Source organism: Musca autumnalis, unplaced genomic scaffold (assembly GCF_047663935.1).
Source record: "Musca autumnalis isolate F117 unplaced genomic scaffold, ASM4766393v1 scaffold_5, whole genome shotgun sequence".
Lineage (NCBI taxonomy): Eukaryota > Metazoa > Arthropoda > Insecta > Diptera > Muscidae > Musca > Musca autumnalis.
The window spans coordinates 108,365,702-108,388,553 of record NW_027412088.1 but is presented as its reverse complement, the minus strand read 5'-3'; the positions used below and the strand labels follow the sequence as shown (position 1 = coordinate 108,388,553).

At 35.5% G+C, this 22,852-nt stretch overlaps 1 protein-coding gene across 5 annotated transcripts in view; it reads left to right on the top strand.

The window, feature by feature from the left end:
• Positions 1 to 559: 559 nt before the first annotated feature.
• The window catches only part of sano (CABIT domain-containing protein serrano), a 711,482-nt gene continuing 689,189 nt past the window's right edge, over positions 560 to 22,852 (top strand). For 2 of the 5 annotated variants that reach the window (XM_073957408.1, XM_073957405.1), the window contains exon 1: positions 561 to 2,344. The gene's annotated coding sequence lies outside the window, so the exon portion shown is untranslated. Of the gene's footprint in view, positions 2,345 to 22,852 lie in introns of all 5 variants that reach the window. The other 3 variants (XM_073957415.1, XM_073957409.1, XM_073957406.1) reach the window with 3 other exon arrangements.

Genomic DNA, 22,852 nt, shown 5'->3' with positions numbered 1-22,852 from the left:
CCTAGTAGTAATAGTAAAATGAACTCTATTTTGGAATCTAACAATGGTGGTATGTTAACTGAAATCATAACTAAAAGCAATGGGAGTATTTGACATGCAACAGAGAGCAGACATTGCATGAAAATAAAATCAGTACAGCAACATACAGGCCACAGACAATATATTGAGATTCTTAGTTGTGTGTTTTTAAATAAATTTGGTATAACATTATAGAAAAAATTTCGAAGGAACTACAATAATATTTTCCTAACAATTTAAGGAGATGGTGTCCTTGCCATGTATAAAACATACAAATACGTATGGTATCAGTCTCAATATACAACACAAATCCTTAGTAAATATTTGTTACAGATATTATTTCTTAGCAGCAGGCTGTATATTACCCATAAGTATAACTATACCCCATTATGACTCTCTGTAAGCCATTTAAGACCAGCAGATGCGAATATAAAGCCGTACAACCAGTTGGCTTGGATAGGAATGACTGGATAGACGATGAATAGATGGATGGATGTTTGGTTGGCTGGCTGCCTGGCTGAGTTCATTGTTGCTGGTTTGTTGTTAACAGACTCTGACGTCGAATGCTTGCTTATACACGACACCCGACTAACAACAAACAAAACAGTCAGCCAACACAAATCAGTTGAGCTTTTGCAAACGGCAACGGAAGGTGTACAACATTTTTGCGTGCGCGCTCGTCGTGTTTTTGGTTTTTGCACACACATGTTTCAAATCTCACAAATTTGAAAATCGTCAAAATATAAATGAAATTTGAAAAATTGCCAATTTTGCAAATTCGATTTGTTCCCTTCACAAAGTAATAAAGAAGAGGAGAAAGAGGAGAGGGGAAAGAAAATATAATAAATGTGAAACCGGCCCTTTAGATAAATATATAGAGAAAACAAACAAATACTAGTGTTAGAAAACTGGCTTCACTATGTTTGTGTTTTGAAAAAAATTTAAAGAAATTGATTAGAGCTTGAATGAGAATCCCCCAAGAACGCATCTTCTCACTGAGACCAATTGTTGTTGTGTTTAGGCAAGCCAAGTACAAGTCGAACAGCCTTGAAAACGGCTGTGTTTACGTACAGCGAAAATAAAGAAAGAAGTCACAAATGATAAGTTAATTTATATGTGTATGAGTGTGCCTAACTCAAGCATACAAACATCCGAAAAAACACCCATAGAAAGAAGTGGCAACTTGAGCCTCATTTAAAAAAAAAAAGTAAAACAATACCCTCATTTCATACAACGTCTCACTGGCAGACTGTCTGGTTGACTGACTGACTAACTGACAGATAGACCAATTGCATATACCACCTTTATTTACACCGCTTTCCATAAACAAGCTAGAGCAATAAAGCGCAGGCGCAACTTTTGCGGCTGCCACAGTAATGACGACCGAAACCTTGTCGCTCTGTGAAATGTATCTGACGGATGCACATGACAATTTTTCATGAATCTTCTGAGTAGACATAGTCGCCCAAGTGCATGTTGAACTGTGTGTGTGTGTGTGGGGCTGTGTATTTGCCGGTGTGTATGAGCGCGTCTGTGTGATCTGCTTTAATTTTTTTCGTATAAACATTTGTTGATTTGTTTTTGTTATTACTTTGTGAACAATTTCTCAAATTGTGTTACCTTAACAACATCAGCAACACCAAAGACAACAACATAAACATTAACACTAGCAGTTGCAATAACAACAACATCAACATCATCATCGTCACAATCAACAACATCAACCGACATACTTCAGAGTTTTATGTTTTACGGCATTTTTTCTCCTTCGTTTCTTTTGTTGTTGCTGCTTTTGTTTTGTTTTTAAGTTGCTGCACTAATGAAAACCAGTGAAAACGAAACTCTTTCTTAAGACAAGCTATTTTCTTGACGTTGTTGTTCTTTTTTTGTCTTTTGCGGTTCTACAATACCAACAATAAAAAGTTGAAAGCAGCCAAACAATTTCTCGCCTTTCGGATTAGCAAAAGCCAGCTTCTTTCTGTAGTCTCATTGCCATTGAAGTGAATTGAAGTTATGATTTGAAGCAAATCTCTTTTTGTGTACGGCGGCCGCGGTTGTAACAAGTTCCGAATTCCACTTCCGTCTTTGAATGCATTTAGAATTTCTTTTCGGTTTCGTTTGTGAAAATAATAGTTTACTTTTTTTCTAATTTAAACTTTTTTCTATTTAAAAAATTGTGTTCATTTGTGTAAAAATGTTTTCCTTTCGAAACAAATGAAAAATTGTATTCTAAATATATGTATCCAGTAAGTAGGTACTAAAGAGCCAGTAACAATATGTTGCGTTTATCCATCAAATGAGGAATTAGCAGTTTCAACATAAAAAGGTAAATATATTTCATTATATACTCCGAATTTCCATTACAAAATATGAAATTTTTTGTTTTACTACTGACAAAACGGGAATAAGTACTTTTCATTTTATTGTATAGTTAAATATGGTTCATATGTCCATTTAAATACATACATATATGCTACATAGATATAATTAGAATTCTGAAAACTTTGAAGAATGTAACTAACTTAGGTCTTATATAGAACATGGATTAAAAACCGAACTAAGAAAATATGTCTATCCAACTGATCTGTAACTTTTCTTCTCTAATGTTAAATACCACAATTTCCTTCTAATATTCACGAAATCGCTTTGACTCGATACAGCACCTTGTTCCTATAAATATAGTGTACATCGCTAACGCAGATTGACCAAAGATGTTTGAATGATTTTTGCTCCCAAACGTATCAAGTACTGCCTTATTTTCAACGGATAAGCCGAATTAAGAAAAGATTTCCATTCCGTCGTGTACCTTCCAGTTCTCCGTGTACCGTCATGCGGCATGCATTTTAGCGGGTTCATAATCGCTCATTCTTATACTTTTACCTATACTGATGTAGTTGTATAGCTAATACAGCTCGTTCATGCGACGTCGATATTCACCGTCAACCCACACATATTTTCCGGTTGATCTTTCGAAGAATTTTTCTCTCAAACACACTAATCACTGCCTTATCTGATTGTAGGTCTCAGAATACACCATACCTTCAAATCTTAAACGACAGGAACCTCTAAGAATTGAAAACACGTTTTTGGGTTTATTAAAGTCGTACCTCATCTAATTTTATTCAAAACTAGCAGACCCCGCTTCGAACTGCTGACCCGTCGTAATGAGTTTTAATGACAACTTCCCAGCAAAATGTTCGATGCCAAATATGCTATTCAAGAATGGGTGCAAGTGAAATGGAATGAAATTTTTTCAGCATCTTCACTCATTTTTTTACAAGAGCGTGACCCCCAAAAGATGCAATTCATTTTCAGATCCTAAGCATGTCATCTTTACTAACTCGATGGAATGGCATCTTCAACAATTCATTGGCATGCCATCTTAACCAATTCCCAATAATAGCACTTTCACTAATCTTTGGCATGTCATTTTCACCAACCCTTTGGCATGAAATTTTCACGTCTTGTTCGGAAAATGGAAAATGCTGTATTGAAAAATGATTTTCATTTTTTTTTTATTTTATTAATTCAAAGGAATTAATGAAATAACTATAATTTATTTATCATCATAAAGTTTACATCTATAATTGCAGTTTGTTCTCGTTGTTGTAACAGTAGTTAATATGTTTGTATTCTCATTTTTCTGCTTAATCTAACTCTGGGTCTATCAGTCGTAAGAATGTGGCTATTTCGCTATTTATATGCTTTGTAACCACAAAGCTGCAAACTTAAGTTTCTTAGCAGCATTGGTAGGGCAATTGAAAAGGAGCAGTGTGTCGTGGGGGCCTGTGCTGTATGCTGGGCAGATGTTTTCCACGGTGTCATCAGTACTTGCCCTATAGGAATGCGACTACATTCGTGTGAATGTTACTTAAACCTGGTTGAAAGGCTTGTTGATCTAGAGGTTCTCTCTTGTAACGTTAGACTTCTTTTTCTAGATTATGAGCACGGCTTGCTCTGAGTGAGTCCTCTGCTAATATGGAGATGGCCTTCAGCGCAGTTGTTGTGCTGCTTACGGATCCTATGCTATTAATCGGCAACTGGAAAGTTATTTCTGATGCTGGAAGAACTATAGCCACAAGGGTCCTTGCTACGGGCGACAAAAGCGAAATCGGTTTGTACGATTCACCTTTGCTGGTATCCTTTTCGGGCTTCAGTAGCTGGCCTATTTTCCAGACTTCGGGAACGATGTGTTTGGCAAGCGACAGGTTGTAAATTTAAGTGAGAAACTTGACTTCCGGCCGTCCCAGCTGTTGAAGTCTAAACACCGCCGCTGCACGCAACAGAGTTTACTTCCTCCGCAACAGGTTTTGATTCATCTTACAAAAGGATTTTACTTCCCATCAGTGCAGTGCAGATTTCGACATTGACTCCAACTGCAGATTACGATTTCGTGAATTTTATTTTACAACGTTTTGGAAATGTTTGTTGTTTTGTAGGGATCTACAAATGGACTTGTTGAGCAGGGTTCTCTAGAGCAGGCAAGGAAACTTTTATAATTGGTCTGTTCCTTTACTTTTAAAAATGGTAATTGTTGCAAAAATGGTAAAAGTGGTGAACTGCTCTCATATAAATTATATGCTTTTAAAAGTAAGAAAACACTTTGCGGGTAAAAACTGGTAACCTCAGGCACGTAAAGGAACACGACTAATACCAAAGAGTGCAGTCCGACTCTACTTTTAGCTCAATGATTGGGACTTCCTAGCATAATAAATCTTAAACGTACATATTTAGATAAATAAAAGAATATATACATGTGTAAAAATAAAAACACAAAATTCATCTCTATTGGATCGATGGAATGGGTTCAAATGCTAAGGAAAAGATCGGATCTATCACGACTTCCTTTGAATTGGTTCAAATGCTGATGAAACGATCGGATCTTTCACGACTTCCTTCGAGTGGGTTCAAATGCTGATGAAAAGATCGGATCTTTCACGACTTCATTTAGACCAATGCAAAAGATCCAGCGAAATCACGGCATCTCATGGAACCACTTCCATAAAATTTTGCTGTGTTTTTATGGACTTTATTCTTGACAATTCATATATTTTCGATAGATGTCGCGCCCACTAGTCATTTCAGTGAATCATCGTATAACTTTTGGACCAGTATTCCAGAAAGCATGGACTTGTCCACGTAAAACATAAAATCGCTTTTAACAGAACCACAACGAACAGCATCGGTATATATTTCAAAGGATCTTCAAACAGATTTTAAACTGCACAAATGCTGAACTTTTGTGGGGGAGGTACCCTAAGGAGAGGACCGATATGGGCCATTTTAGAAAAAAATTTAGACAAAATATTAGGATATCCAAATTGGTTGCTTCATTCTAGAGATATTGCGCATACCATTTTAGTGAGCTTTTTTTAAAAATTGGGGGAAGTACCGGAATTTGTGTACCGGTACTGCTCACCTTCGAACTGAAACTAAGTTTGAACAAAATTTGATGAAGGCCAAATTGGTTGATTAGTTCAAGAGTTATCGTCTCTCCAGCCACTACATATGGTGCCATAGGGGTTTTTTTTTACACCTTTCGGGCTGTTTTCTCGAGAACCATGGACTTGCCCTGAAAAAACTTTTATCGTAAGCAGCGAATGCAAGTCCTTTCAACAAAAATTAAAGTGATTCAAGCGCAGGTCTTAAAGTGAACTTATCCGAAATTTTGTGCGGGAGGTACCCGAAGGTACAAATATAGTCCATATTCGAACCAGATCTATATCTGGCAGATATATTAGGTTTTGTAAAGTATGGACCAAATCGGTCATTTCAATTAAGAGATATCGTGCGCACAATTTCTTTGAACATTTTGGAACTTTTGTGAGGTGGACCGATATGGCTTATCTTTGAACTTAAACATTGTTTGGACAAAATATTACGAAGGCCAAATTTTAGACCCAATTGGCAGATCCCTTCGAGAGTTATCGTGCGCTCTAACCACTACACACGGTGTCATGCGGGTTTTTTGCAACATTCAGACTATTTTCTCAGGAAGTATGGACTTGCCCCTGATGAAGCTTGCACCGTCGTATAGGGGGCATGAATAAAAGTTGTTACAACAAAAATCAAAGCGATTTGAGAATAGGTCCTAAACTGAACTTTTCTGAAATTTTGTGTGGGAGGCACCCGAAGGATTGGGCCGATAGATTAGATTTCAGATTAGATTTACAGATTTGGTGTGCTGTGAACAGGGTTTCGGAGTCGGAGCCGGAGTCCGATCAATTTCGCTGGGGTTGGAGACTGAGTAGAGGAAAATAACTCGACACCGACTCCGAGCATTTTTTCACATTTATTAATACACTCTTAGTTTTATTCTTATATGATAGAGATATGATCGTTAAATTTTGGTGGCTCGTTTGGTTACATTAAAGAACAAAACTATGGGAAAACATGTGAGGAAAGACTCACTCAGTTAGGGAACGAATCAGAATATAGTTACTATCATTTGAGCTCTACCGATCTCTACCTTGATTTCAAAATAAATATCGCGAACTTTTTTGATTCAATTAATCCTCTAAAGTCTTGCAAGCAAAATTTATTATTATGTATGTACGAGGTTTTTGTGCTAGGCTAAGAAGTTTCCGAACTGCCCTCGTAGGTCATTTAGTCATCACATCTTTTCTTCAAATGAGAAGTTCATTCTTGCCTTTTATTAAAGGACCCATTGCACTCCTTTGAAAGATCTTGTGGTCTTCTATCACATATACTGCAGAACATTAATAAGAAAACTACTTTTTGCAGTAATATGCAGCAGAAACAAAGCGCATCAGTTGAGTATTGTAATAAAACGAGTGTTTTTTCATGGAACAAACACCTTAGGAAAATGTCAACATATGGAAAAATATACAATATATTTTATTAAAATATAAACGAATATTTCGAAAAAACAGCCTCTTAGGTTACTTCCGGATGTAAACATTAACGTGTCGCCGATAAACGTGTCTTATATTTTTTGCTCTATTTTCATAATCTGCTTAGTTTCCCTTGCCGTTTTTCAGTGTCGCACAGTCTTATCAAAATTTATGGCCCGTTTCACTAAGACAATTCGAATAAAAAATCGTTCGAACTACTACCAAACTTATGAAAAATAGTGGATTAATTTTTGTTTTCAATCAAACAACAGTTTTCTACACCAACAGGAGTTTGGTAGCATTTCGAACGAATTTGAATTCGTATCTTCTCACTGTGGGCGAAATCCAAATCTAGCGGGGAAAATTAATAACTCCTAAGCTAATTGAAGTAAGCGGCTATAATTTGGTACAGATGTTACTAACATGTATAGGTATGATAACACTAATTTTGTGTTTCTGGTTTTCAATAGACAAAACATCTACACACCAAACATTATTCACTTAAGCTCACGTTTTGGTGCACTACTTTAAATTACGTATTTTCATTTTAAAAAGGATTTATACAATTGTTGATAACATGAAAAAAGGCAGACGAAATTTTTGGAGTAGATAACTCGGAGTACGTAATTTAATATTAAAAATGTCCGATAGTGCTTCCCGGCATTTCCCATAAGTTGCACTTTACTCAAAATGCTCTAAGTAGAAAAAAATCTCATATAAACGTTCAAAGTTTTTTTTCAGAATATTTACAACATCAAATAACGCTACAATAATTATTTAATAAACACTACTTCCAAACTATCTGAAAAAAATAAATTATGGTCATCTTTATTTTCAATTGCCCATATAACTTGCGAAGATACAAGTTATCAAAAAGTCAATTTTATCACTTGCAAAAAAAAAAAAACTCCTAGTAAATGTACCTATAATGGCCAATATCCATTAAATCCAATACTGATTGCTTTTTGGTCTACCAGTATGTTTGAAAAAATACTGGATTAATGATTTTTACTTAGCTCTTGGTCAGTTTTCGGAATTTTTCGCCGCTAGATTTAAATTTCGCCCACCGTGCGTCTTAGAGAAACAGGCCATTAATGTTGATGCTACCAATTGTTAATATTTTTACGACTCTGTGGCGTATACTTTTTGTAATAGTTATACGCACTGTGTGTCATTTTCTTTGAGTAAAAAGCCCTTTAGTGTTTGGCTGGTTCGATGCTTATACTCTCCACCATAGTATGGAGGGTATATTAAGATAGTTTTTCAATTTATTTATTGTTATAAATAATATATATTCTGGAACAGGGTAAAATTCTGAGACGATCTATGCACGTCGGTCCGTCCGCCCGTCCAAGATAATCACTCTAGCATCCAAATAAATTGAGATAGGACGCTGAAATTGTGGGCAGATGTGTTTTTTGTTTGCAGGCAGTTCTGGTTTCGTTATGGGATATATCGGCCTTCTTTTGGGAATAGCTCCCTATAATGGTATTGCCCGATTTAAAGTACTTTAGAGATGTTAACTACATTTTCTAACCGAAGTAGCAATAATGTGGCACTTATGTTTCATATTAGACATGAAATTGTGGACTAAGGCCAAAGTTTTGGAATAGACTCAAATAACTTTACATTTTTAAATTTTAGCTAGATTTTTTCAGGTATTTGCATTTTAAATGGATATTTTCGGGCTCAACAAAATTCTACACCAAAAATTGTGGACATAAGTATGTCCACGTTTTGGAATAGACCCCATATACCGCTACGAATGATCTCAAATATTTTGAAGGTTTTGCTTAATTTTCTGACAATTAAATATAATTTGACATATAGGGTTTCTACTGGTCAAAAACCTCTCCCCCAAAAATTTTAGACATATGTTGCTCCACTTTTTGGTACACCCCTAATATAACGGTACCGTCCGATTTCAAGTATAGAATGCTCGGCTACCATGACTGTTTACAGCCACTTCACTCGAAGATAAAAGAAGTAGGAGTGGGAAAGGAAGGGAGTAGGACAGGAAAAGATAGGGGGAGAGTAGATATAATAGAGAGGTTAGTCTAGGTGTCTAGGATGACCTGCCCTATAGCCACTTTAGGCTTCTGTAATAAGTGAACAGTGGTGCATGGTCTATGAAAAAAAATAAAAGGGTGATACTGTCTCGTGCACCTCAAACAGCCTGTGGCTTTTTATAGCTAATCTAAGACACCGGTAGAGAAGGTGCTCGATTGCTTCTGTCTTTTCCACATTCTCACATAGTCTGCCATACTCAATGTTTTTGTCCTCCCACTTATTTGTCTTAGATATAATGTTGCAATGACCAGTAAATCGATTCTGATCTCTGATTTACGTAGTAAGAGAAGGGACGCGGTTCTACTTCCTGTGATTGCCAAATTCTACGCCCTGTGATTATCCAAATACTTACCGGTTGCTCTGCTTAGCTATTACAGAGTTTATTGAGGAAGAATCAAAGCGGTGGATTGACAATGTCTTCCACTCCAACACCAGATGACTGGGAGCCTCGTCTTTCAAATTTATCAACAGTATCCTTTCCCTTAACAATACAACTTAACGGCTATATTACAACTTCTTAAGATATACCTACAATTTTGAACAGTCTTATATTTAACTAGCAAAGCGCCCGCCACTTTTTATGCCGAAAGGAAATAAAAAACAACAAACAATATTTAATACCGAAATAGTGAACTCTGAAAATTTTGTTGTACTACTACCTATTTCAATTGATATGTAATTTCATTTAAGGATTATTTGTAACACTCTGTTTAGATTTTCCAAAAAATGGACGTATCTCACCCCTACAAATCCACGCTGCTGTATTTGTGTCTTCTGGGTGTAAAAACATGCCTGCAAAAAAATTTTAGCATAGGTCTACGCTTCCATACTTTCTAAGCGTTCAGAATAAAACACAATTTTGTTGATGAATAAAAACCGTCTTCGCATTCACATAAAATCATTGTACAATATTCAATACAATTTTTCAAACCCAGTGCCTTATCTCAAGTTTTACAGTTTTATCCCTACTTATTCGCCCAATACCTATGACATTACATTCTGATAACAAACATGCGTGTTTTAGTTCGATTCGGTGAAAAAAGTTTCCAACTAAGATCTCTAAAGCGCTTTAGTAATTCTAAAATATTTTTTGTATATTACTCTTCAGAACTTTGCGTACACTAATAGTATTATTCCATGTTATATAATTTCAGCTTTAATCCTACACCCAAAACCAAAATTTTGTACTTCTCGTACCTAATAGGAGGCATTTTCAATAGCACCTCTATAGCTCAGTCAACAGCGATCTTCATACTAAATTTCAGAATTTGTACGCATTTAAAAATGGTACAAAAGTTAGTATTTTTGGTACACCCGGGTATAAATTTCAAAAATTACTCCTTATATCAACCCTATATTCCAACCTTGATTCTCATTGCCAGCTCTATTTTTCCCCCACCATGTCTTAACGCCGAACACCAACAGTGACACTTATTTTAGAATTCGAGCTCTGCTCCTAAAAAAGTACATGAAGTAAGATGTTTGCAAAAGGTTACTTGGTTCAACTCCCAATAGTTTAGCCGATACTGACCAGAATTTCTATATTTTATAGATTTTAATGCCCTAGATGGGCTTTTTCTTATGTGGTTTTTTCAAAAGATAAGTTCTACTAGTTTAGGGCTACAATATTGCCAAAGACAGCAAGGCCAAATTCCTATTCGTTTCTGAGATAAAGACCTGATAAATGCAAAAAAGTGTAGATTTAGCCCGGTTTAGATGAGGCCATAAAATCCGAACTGGATCTGACAGGACAAACTCCTACTAGGGTTTTTGTAGTCTAAATATGTACTTTCAAAAAATTCATACTAGAAGTTGTTTGCATTTTCAGTGTTGCATAGTGTTATCAGTCAGTGAGTCATCATTACTCAACTCTTTTGGAAGTATAGATAGTGAAGGATCCTTACGCCTTTAGAGCTGCATATCCACGTATACCGTAACTATCCTATCTGCAAAGTCTGTCGTTCCCACTAATACTAGTTCTAAAGCTTTCAGTATTGCAAAAACTTTTGTCTGAAAAGCACGACAGTTGTCGTTATGTTTGTACGAGCACCGAAAATTCGCCGTCACTGTATTGTAAAGTTGAATAAGCTTTACAGTCTGTTTATGTATGTCGATAAGAAAATGGATTCGTAAGAAATACTACTAAACTCGTGTGTGTTGTTCAAATTTGTATTTTGTTTTGAAGCAAAAGCAAAGAAAACAATATTTCGAAAACTAAAGTTTTGATGTATGTATTTCATTCACGTACGTTTTCGTATCGACATACTTAAACAGGCTGTTAGACTTTTCTAAGCTACAATACAAGTTCTTACCTACTCCCCAGTCGAAGTATAGAAACTAGAGTAACGCCCATCGCATAATCCAGAAACCTTATTTTTGTATGAATAGTGTGCCTGAACCAAAGCGATGCACAGTTGCCAATTTTCCGAAGAACCTGGCCAAAACTCGAAACAATTTTTTATCAATTTACACTAAATAGTGTCAAATATTGTTTAGAGGATCCCACTGGGTGTAGTTACAAAAAAATTAATACGTTTCTTGTTTAGTAAGTGGGTATAAAGTAGGTCAAAGCGACCCTATTTGGAATCTTAATTCTCAATATTTAAGTTGCTTATTAAAATATCCTAAATAAACATATTAAGTTTGTCACTACGTTTGTAACTACTCGAAATAATCATTGTAGACCCCACAAAGTATATATATTCTTGATCAGCGTGCAATTCTACATCGATATAGCCATGTCCGTCCGTCTGTCCGTCTGTGGAAATCACTCTAGCGTCCGAACGGATTGACGTAGGTTGATGAAATTTTGGAAAAATATGTTATATTTACGTAGGACTTTTGGTGTTGAAAGCGGGCTGTGTAGGTCCACGCTTTCGTATAGCCCCCATACAAAATGACGCGTGACGCGTCGTCGTTTTAAGGAATTTTTAAGATATTTGGCCCATTTTACCACCGAATTGGTTGTAATTTGGTACTTTCTGTCTCCAGAGGTCAAAAAATATTCCTACCAAAGTTGGGTTATATAGGTCCACGTTTTGGTATAGCCCCCACATAAGGCCCCTTATAAAGTACGTGTCATTTTTATATATTTTGAATGTATTAGACCCATTTGACCAAAGAATCGGTTGTAACTTTGTATTTTGTGTTTCCAGAGGCTAAGAAACATTTCTACCATAAAATGTTTATATAGGTCCACGTGTTGGTATAGCCCCCATAATACAATATCTCCCGATTTTCGATATTTTGAACGTTTTAGCCTGATTATCACACCGAGATGGCTGAAATTTGGTATTTTGTCTTCTTTAGGCGTATAAAACTTTCCCCCAGAAATTTGTAGGTATAGGTCCACGCCATCATGTAGCCCCCATAAAACGGTACCTTCCGAATTTCGGTATTTTGAAGGTTGTGTCCACATTAATCCACCGAAATGGCTGAAATTTGTGGTGGAGGGTATAGAAAGTTCGGCCCGACCGAACTTAATGCTTTTCTTACTTGTTAATATTTATTTTTTTAAAATTGTAATGAATGGTATGTGTAACGATTTTAAACTGTTCAGCGTCGCAATGAAGTGCGCGGTTTTTAATAATTGATGTCCTTTCTTGTTGATTTTTTTTCAAGGTCAATTTTCAAAATAAATGATGAAAATAGTTGTGAGTAAGATAGAGTTGGGCTGTGTACCTTATCATTTCATAAAAGCGGAAAGTTTTTTTTACCAATGTCCATCGAAACATCGTGCACATATTTGCACTTTTCGTTTTTATGTAATATTTTGTCTTGCAGATATGTACATATTTTCGTTGATTCAGAATGTCAGAATATAGTACGGGGTAACTTCCTGGTGTTTAGGTAAGATATAGATTTTGATTTATTTTAGGACTTATAGTAAAATTTGATGACGATCAAATTTCTAGATTATTCTGATCTGATACGATCACATTTTATAGGAGATTTTAAAGATTTGTGGAAAAAGGGACCAAACCTTTTATGGCCCACACGAGGGTTAATTACTTTAAGAAATATATTCTTCGCATTCTTGTCAGTAAATTTGCAATAGATACAATATACCTACAATGCAAGGATTCCAAGTAATTTTAAATCAAACATTTCTAAAACTGTAGAAATGGTAGAAGCTCGCACCCCTATTTTAGTTTAATTTTTTTTTTGCAAAATTTATTTTATTAGTTAGTTGTGTTCCGGATGAGCTTCAACACATCTGCCACATCTGAATCTGGAGTTGACACCCATGTTATGGGTGAGCCATTTACTGACTGGATAAGGAAATAATTCGATTCAATATCTGCCAATTCGGAGCCCCTGAACCCTTCCAGCTCTTTTTCCCACAGCAACTTTAGCAGCATTCATAGGTGTAACTGTCATGACCAAATTTAATTCCCTAAAACGTTAAAGTAATTAAAAAAATATAAACATACTAGCAAAGTGCCCGCTACTTCGTATGCGGAAAGGATATAAACAACAAAAAACAATAATACAATATAATGGAAATGGCGAACACTGAAAATTTAATTGTACTTATACCAATTTTAATCAGTATTTATTGTTTAATATTTAAGAACTGTTCGTACCGCTTTAGTTCGATTTTCAAAAGATCAAAAAGATCAGCCTTACATGTTAACAGCGACTCGAACATTGCACAGCAATACTCACACTAAATCCAAAAAAATACAGATTCCAGAACTGTCCCTACACCCAACAACAAATTGAGTGCCATCAAGTACTCTTCGTACCCATAAGAACGATTTTCCAAAACTACCTTAATCCTTCACTTCACCAGTAAACTTAATTTCAAAAAACAGGATTCCAGCGATATCGGCGCACTCAAATTCAAGTTGTACCATTTAGTGTATTTCGTGCCCATAAGTACAAATTTCAAAAACTACCTGCATGTCTCAATCCTACACTCCAACCGTAGTCTTACCAAATTCCAGGATTTTAGCTCTATCCGTTCCCCCAAATACCCACTGTACCAAATTTAGTACCATTTAGTACTTTTCATACCCATAAGTTCGAATTTCCAAAACTACCTTAATCCTATACTCCAACAGTAATCTCAATTCCAAATTTCAGGATTCCAGATTCCAAATCCCAATTGTACCAAATTTATTACTTTTCGTTCCCATATGTACGAATTTCCAAAACTACCACAATGCTACACTCCAACAGAAATCTCAATTCCACATTTCAGGATTCTAGGTCTATCCGTTGACCCAAATCCAAATTATACCAAATTTAGTGATTTTCGTATCCATAAGTACGAATTTCCAAAACTACCTCAATCCTACACTTCAACATTAATCTCAATTACGAATTTAAGGTTTCCAGCTCTATTCGTTCACCCAAATTTAGTATTTTTCTTACCCGTAAGTAAGAATTTGCAAAACTAACTCCATCTTACACCCCAACAGCAAGTTTAATTTTAATTTCATTACTTCAGCTCTGTTCGTTCACCCAAATCCAAATGTGGTACTTTTTGTACGAATTTTCAAAATTGCTTCAATTTTACACTCCAAATGTAGCCTACGAACTACTAATTTCCCAATTATCTCAATCCCATACTCTAACATCAATGTTAATTAGAAATTTTAGGGCTACAGCTCTATCCGTTCACCCTAAATTCAAATTGTACCAAATTTAGTACCTCTTAGTACTTTTCGTAACATTAAGTACGAATTTTCAAAACATCTCCATTCTACAATCAAACAGTAGCCATTTTATAATCCAGCAGCAAGTTTTATTCCCAATTTCAGAAATTCAGCTCAATCCGATGACCCAAATCTTAATTGTACCAAATTTATTACTTTTTGTAACCCATAAGTACGAATTTCCAAATTATCTCCATCCCTTACTACAACATCAATCTTAATTCACAATTTCAGGATTCCAGGTCTATCCGTTCGCCTAAATCATAATTGTACCAAACTTAGCATCATTTCGTACCCATAAGCACGAATTTTCAAAACTACTTCCATTCTACTCTCCAACATTAGCCTTAGTATACAATTTCAGGATTCCAGCTCTATCCGTTCGCCCAAATCGTATTTGTACCAAATTTAGTACCATTTAGTACTATTCGTACCCATAAGTACGAATTTTCAAATCAACATCCATTCTACCCTGCAACTGCAGCCTTAATTCAAAAATTTCAGTATTCCAGCTCTATCCGCTCAAATAAATCCAAATTGTACAAAATTTAGTACCATTTAGTACTTGTTGTACCCATAAGTACGAATTTTCAAAACTGCTTCCATTCTACTCTCTAAGAGCAGCCTTAATTCAAATTTCAGGTTTCCATCTCTATCCGTTCGCCCAAATCGTAATTGTACCAAATTTAGTGCCATTTACTACTTTTCGTACTCATAAGTACGAATATTCAAAACTACCTCCATTCTACTATCTAACATCAGCCTTAATTCAAATTTCAGGACTCCAGCTCTATCCGTTCGCCTAAATTATAATTGTACCAAATTTAGTATCATTTAGTACTTTTCGTACCCATAAGTACGAATTTTCAAAACAACTTCCATTCTACTCTCCAACAGTAGCCTTAGTACAAAATTTCAGGATTCCAGCTCTATCCGTTCGCCCAAATCGTAATTGTACCAAATTTTGTACCATTTAGTACTATTCGTACCATAAGTACGAATTTTCAAAACTGCTTCCATTCTACTCTCTAACAGCAGCCTAAATTCAAATTTCAGGATTCCAGCTCTATCCGTTTGCCCAAATCGTAATTGTACCAAATTTAGTACCCTTTAGTACTTTTCGTACCTATAAGTACGAATTTTCAAACCTGCTTCCATACTACGCTCCAACTGCAGCCTTAATTCAAAAATTTCAGGATTCCAGCTCTATCCGCTCAACCTCAATACAAATTGTACAAAATTTAGTACCATTTAGTACTTGTCGTACCCATAAGTACGAATTTTTAAAACTACTTCCATTCTACTACCTAACATCAGCCTTAATTCAAATTTCAGGATGCCAGCTCTATCCGTTCGCCTAAATCATAATTGTACCAAATTTAGTACTTTTCATACCCACAAGTACAAATTTTCAAAACTATCCCCATTCTACTCTCTAACAGCAGCCTTAATTCAAATTTCCCGTTCGCCCAAATCGTAATTGTACCAAATTTAGTACCCTTTAGTACTTTTCGTACCTATATGTACGAATTTTCAAAACTACCTCCATTCTACCCTCCAACTGTAGAATTTCAGGATTCCAGCTCTATCCGTTCAACCTAAATCCAAATTGTACCAAATTTAGTACTATTTAGTACTTTTCGTACCCATAAGTACGAATTTTTAAAACTACATCCATTTTACTCTCCAACAGTAGCCTTAGTTCGAAATTTCAGGATTTCAGCTCTTTCCGTTCGCCCAAATCATAATTGTACCAAATTTAGTACCACTTAGTACTTTTCGTACACATGTGTGCACTTTTCCTAAACCACCTCCTTATGTCAGCCGTACCTTTTAACCTTGATTCTCACACCAAATTTTAATCTTTAATTTTTATCCGTTCACAAAATACGAATTGGTACCAAATTTAGTACACTTTAGTACTTTTTCGTACACTTATAGTTCGAATTTCCAAAAACCCTTTAGCACATCTTTCCTATACTCCATCAGTGACCTTTATTCCAAATTGCAAAGTTCTAGCTGTACCGGTTCGCCAAATACAAACGGTACCATATTCAGTACCTTTTATTACTTTTCGTACCCTTCCAGTTCGAATTTCCAAAAACCCAGCCTTATCTGACCCCTTCTGACCAAGAGTGATCCACACCTAAAATTTCAGGATTCTAGCTTCAGCCGTTTCGTCTGGGCGTTGATGAATCAATCAGTCAGTCAGTCAATCACTTTACTCTTTTATTAATATAGACTAGCAATTGCCCGCTACTTCGTATGCGGAAAGGGAACAAAATATATATAAACAATATTTAATACGGGAATGGTGAATACTGGAGATTCTGTTGTACTAAGACCTATTTTTATTACCAATATTTTTTTCGATTGTAGTCATAGTTTACAAAAAAGATCTGAAGTATCGCATCCCTACACAACTACCATATTTTTTATTTCGAATTTCCAAAACTACGTATCATATTGCAAATTTCAGATTTGACTCCTGGTTTTAACCCTTTACTAACACAGCATTCCCTTCCAGTACGAATTTCCAAACACTAAACGTTATCTCACGCCTTCACAACAACAATCACGCACATTTACAATGCAAGGTTCTAGCTTTAGCGGTTTCGCCAAGAACCCGAATAGGTCCGTTAAATTTTCGGCATTCAAAATGGTCATAAAAATCCAAAATGACCATAAAAATCCACGTTTTCGTATATCCCCATATAACGGTACCTCTCGACTTAGTGTATTTTAAAAGATTACTTCCTTATATTCAACATATATCCTAACCCCAATTCACTTTTCCAGCTTTATCTGTTCTCCTGAAACCCATTATAGTACTATTTAGTATTTTTGTATAAATAAGTACGAATTTTCAAAACCTCCTCCCTACCTCCTCCTTACCACCACTCTAAACACCAATTTGCTAATCTAGTACCGAATTTCAAAATTCCAGTTCTACCCTTTACAAAGTCACAAATTGTACAAAATTCTCTACCATATAGCAAATACCAAAAGGTACCAAATTTTGTACCATTTAGCACTTTTCGTACACGATTTTCCAAAATGTACTTTCATATCTCAGCTCTATCCGTTCACCTAACCTCAATTTATAGCCAATGTAGTTCCATTTAGCACGTTTCCATAAGTATGAATTTCCAAAACTACCTCAATCCTCACTCCAACAGTAATCTGTTCACGCAAATACAGCAAATTCCGTACCAGTTAGTACTGCTTCGTTCACATTAGTACCATTTTCCAAAGCTTCCTCCATATCTCAATTCTATATTCTAACAGTAACCTTAATTCCAAATTTTAGGATTCCAGCTCTTCAAATCCAAATCATACTAAACTCACCACCATTTAGGACTTTTCTACCTTTGGTACATCTTTCTTACTCTTAATCAGTGACCCCCATTCAAAATTTCAGGATTCCGGCCCTATTCGTTAACCCATATCTATATTGTACTATATTTAGTACTATTTAGTACTTTTCGTTAAGTTTAGTTCGAATTCGAAAAACCTTTCATTTTTACTCTTCAACAGTGATTCTCATTCCAAATTTCAGGATTCCAGATCTATCCGTTGACCCAAATCCAAATTGTACTAAATTTAGTACCATTTAGTACTTTTCGTGTACTTATAGCTCGAATTTCTAAAAACCTTTCTTTGTTACTCTCCATCAGTGACCCTCATTACAAATTTCAGGATTCAAGCTCAATCCGTTCACCCAAATCCAAATTGTACTAAATTTAGTACCATTTAGAACTTTTCGTGCACTTATAGTTCGAATTTACAAAAACCTTTCTTTGTTACTCTCCACCACTGACCCTAATTTCAAATTTCAGGATTCCAGCTCTATCCTTTCACCCAAATCCAAATTGTACAAAATTTAGTACCATTTAGTACTTTTCGTACCCTTATAGTTCGAGTTTACAAAAACCTTCATTGTTACTCTTCATCAGTGACACTCATTCCAAATGTCTGTATTCCAGTTCAATCCGTTCACCCAAATCAAAATTGTACTAAATTTAGTACCATTTAGTACTTTTCGTATCCTTATAGTTCGAATTTCCAAAAACCTTTCATTGTTACTCTTCATCAGTGACCCTCATTACAAATTTCAGGATTCCAACTCTATCCGTTCACCCAAATCCAAATTGTACTAAATTTAGTACCATTTATTACTTTTCGTACACTTATAGTTCTAATTCCAAAAACCTTTCGTTTTTACTCCTCATTAGTGATTCGCATTCCTAATTTCAGGATTCCAGCTCTATCCGTTCACCCAAATCCAAATTGTACTAAATTTAGTACCATTTAGTACTTTTACCCTTATAGTTCGAATTTACAAAAACAATTAATTGTTACTCTTCATCGGTAACCCCCATTCCAAATGTCTGTATTCCAGCTCAATCCGTTCACCCAAATCAAAATTGTACTAAATTTAGTACCATTTAATACTTTTCGTACCCTTATAGTTGGAATTTCCAAAAACCTTTCATTGTTACTCTTTATCAATGACCCTCATTCCAAATGTCTGTATTCCAGCTCTATCCATTCACCCAAATCCAAATTGTACTAAATTTAGTACTATTCGTGCACTTATGGTTCGAATTTCCAAAAAGTTTTCTTCGTTACTCCCCACAATTAACCGTAATTTCAAATTTCAGGATTCCAGCTTTAGTACCATTTAGTACTATTCGTGCACTTATAGTTCGAATTTCCAAAAAGATTTCTTCGTTACTCTCCACAATTGACCGTAATTTCAAATTTCAGGATTCCAGCTCCATCGGTTCACACAAATCCAAATTGTACTAAATTTAGTACCATTTAGTAATTTTCGTACACATAAGAACGAATTTCCAAAATCACCCTCATGTCTCAATCATACACTTCAACAGTAATCTTAATTCCAAATTTCAGGATTCCAGTTCTATCCGTTCACCCAAATATAATTTGTACTAAATTTAGTACTTTTCGTACACATTAGTACGATTTTCCAAAAACATTTAATTACATCAACACCACTTCCCAACCTTGATTTCCATACCAAATTCCATGATTCTAGCTATATCCGTTGAAAATATACAATTGGTACTAAATTTTGTAAATTTTAGTACTTTTCGTACACTTAGAGGTCGATTTTCCAAAAACCCTTTGGTACATCTTTCTAGATCTCCATCAGTCACCCTCATTCCAAATTTCAGAATTCTAGCTCTTACCGTTTCCCTAATACAAAGGGTACCATATTTAGTACCTTTTAGTACTTTTCGTACACTTCTGGGTCGAATTTCCAAAAACCCAGCCTTATATCACCCCTACACACCAACAGCAACCTACACCCAAAATTTCAACTTTCTAGCTTCAGCGGTTTCGTCTGGGCGGTGATGAATCAGTCAGTCAGTCAGTGAATACTTCACCTCACTGCTCTTTTATATATATAGATTACACACATATCCTTTTAAACTTTAGAAAAGAACATGCATTCGTATTAGGGCTATAAACAAAACAAGTAAAAAGTATCAGTCGGCTTTGCCGACAGAGATATACCCTCAGCCTGTGTATATTGAAACAATTTTTTTTTTTAAAAATTTTGCGCGTTTGGACTGACAAAAAATGTTGATTAGGATTAAATACCAAAAGTTTTGCGGAGGAGATACTAAAAAGAATGGATCTCCAGCCACTACATATGTTCCATAGGGGTTTTTTAGAACTTCAGGGATGTTTGTTCAAGAAGTATGGACTTGCCCCTGAAACAACTTTTACCATCGCAATTGAGGCAGCGAATGCAAGTTGCTTCAACAAAAATCAAAGTGATTCGAAAGCAGGTCTTAAAGTGAACATGTATCCGAAATTTTGTGTGGGAGGTACCGGATGGAGTGGACAAATATAGTCCATATTTGAACCTGATCTATATCTGGTAGATATATTAGGATGTGTAAAGTATGGACCAATTCGGCCACTCTCTTCAAGAGTTATCGTACGCACAATTTTTCCGAACATTTTTGAACTTTTGTGGGGGAGGTACCTGAAGGAGTGGACCGATATCTTCGAACTTAAACTATGTTTGGACAAAATATTACTAAGGCCAAACTTTGGACCGAATCGGCAGACCTGTTCGAGAGTTATTTTGCCCTCCAACCTCCTCACACGGTGTCATAGGGGTTTTTTGCAACTTTCAGGCTATTTTCTCAGGAAGTATGGACTTGCCCCTGATGAATCTTATACCGTCGTATGGAAGGCAGTGAATACAAGTTGCTAAAGCAAAAATCAAAGCGATTCGAGAGATGTTCCTAAACTGAACTTTTCCAAAATTTTGTGTGGGAGGTACCCGACGGAGTGGACCGATTGAGTCCATATTAAAACCTGATCTAAGTCTGGTACACGCTCCACGATGTGCAAAGTATGGACCAAATCGGTTACTCCCTTCAAAAGTTATCGTGCGTACAAATTTTCCGAACATTTTCGAACTTTTGTGGGGGAGGTACCGGAAGGAGTGGACCGATATAGCTCATCTTCGAACTTAAACTAAGTTTGGGCAAAATATTACGATAGCCAAAATTTTAACCGAATCGATTCATCCGTTCGAGAGTTATCGTGCGCTCCAGCCAGCCAGACAGACAGACGGACGGACATTGCTCAATCGACTCCAAATTGTCTGAAACACATTTCGTCCAAACATACTTGGGGTCTAAAACCATTATTTCGATGAGGCACATTTTGCCCGTATGAAAGTGTATATACCCTCGTTAGCATAAATGCTGAGGGTATAAAAATACTTTGCCAGTACCATGTGCGGAAAATTGTCCTGATAACGAAATCTCGTTTTTTAATTCTATTCTTTGAAAAAGTTCTCGCACCGACAAGGATTCCTAAGGGCTCTTCAGTATTTTCTTTTCTTAGTAAAAAATTTGATTTTGGTTTTCTGAACAAACATATATATGTATAGATATGATTTATTTTGGTTAAATTAAATGCTTTATTATCGCGATTATTTATATTAGACTTACGGAGATATTTCAGATTATATTCAATATTAATAAGAAATGGCATATTAACGCAATAACAGAAATACAAGAAATAACTGTAATGGAAAACTGGTATGCAATCGGTGCGGGAACTTTTTCAACGATAGGAGAAAAGTGATAACGAATTTCTTAATATTTTTCCATGTTTTACACGCTTATATTGTGGTATTTTTGATATATGCAAGAAATGCAAAAAAGTTATAACCCTAGTACATATATATGTAATTTATCATTTGATATAAAAAACCGATGATGAATTAGTTTTGTTTAAATTCCATTAACATAAATTTGTTATTCAAAATCAATTATCGTAACAATTAATGTCATGTCAACAACAAAACCACATTTGTGAAATATAAAACTCTCACTAAATGGAAATTAAAATCAAATGAAAATGCTTAAGTGGTAGCTGATTGTAATAAATATGCCATATACCCTCATGTTCATCTGTATGGTTCACCTTATGTTTTTTAGACATGAGACCATTTTTTTCTCATTCAAACCATAAATGACAAAAAAGGTATAACCCAAATCAAACTTGCGGGATTGAGTTATTTTTGTAGTCAGATTCCGGCACCAACTATTTTTTGCCGTCTATTCCTACACCAATAGGATATAATATGTATTAAACTTTATTCAAATCGACATGTAATATTATCGATTGGGAAAAGTTCGTAGTATTCAGGGTTTCGGAGTCGAGGTATTTTTGACTCGACTCCGACTCCAGACGAGTTTTTTCACGACTCCGGCTCCGACTCCGGGTCGACTCCGAGAGTGAATTCCTATACCACTAAAAATGAATAAAATGTGCACACATTTTTAACTTTTTCCTATATTTTGGCCTATATAGGCTAATGTGTTAGTTTTTCCTTACATATTCATTAGAAAAGGCATTCGTTCGAATACATTCGAACATATCAATATTGTTTCGGCCGAATCTTACATTGAAAATGGCAAATTTAGAAAGTTTTTTTTTGAAAATTTTGCCTTTTTAGGCGAAGATCATTTTTAGTATTAATTTTTAATTAATTACTCGTTGGAAATCGAGCGTGTATTCTGGACGGAATTCTTCCGCGTGAGAAAATCTTTAACCTTTCAAAATATGTGAAAATGAAGGGACAACACAAATCATTAGGACTACATTCAATAAAAATTATAAGCAATTCAAACTGGATGTAACCCTTAAAAGGAGACCCCCAGTTGTAAAGCTCAATAAAAGCCTTTT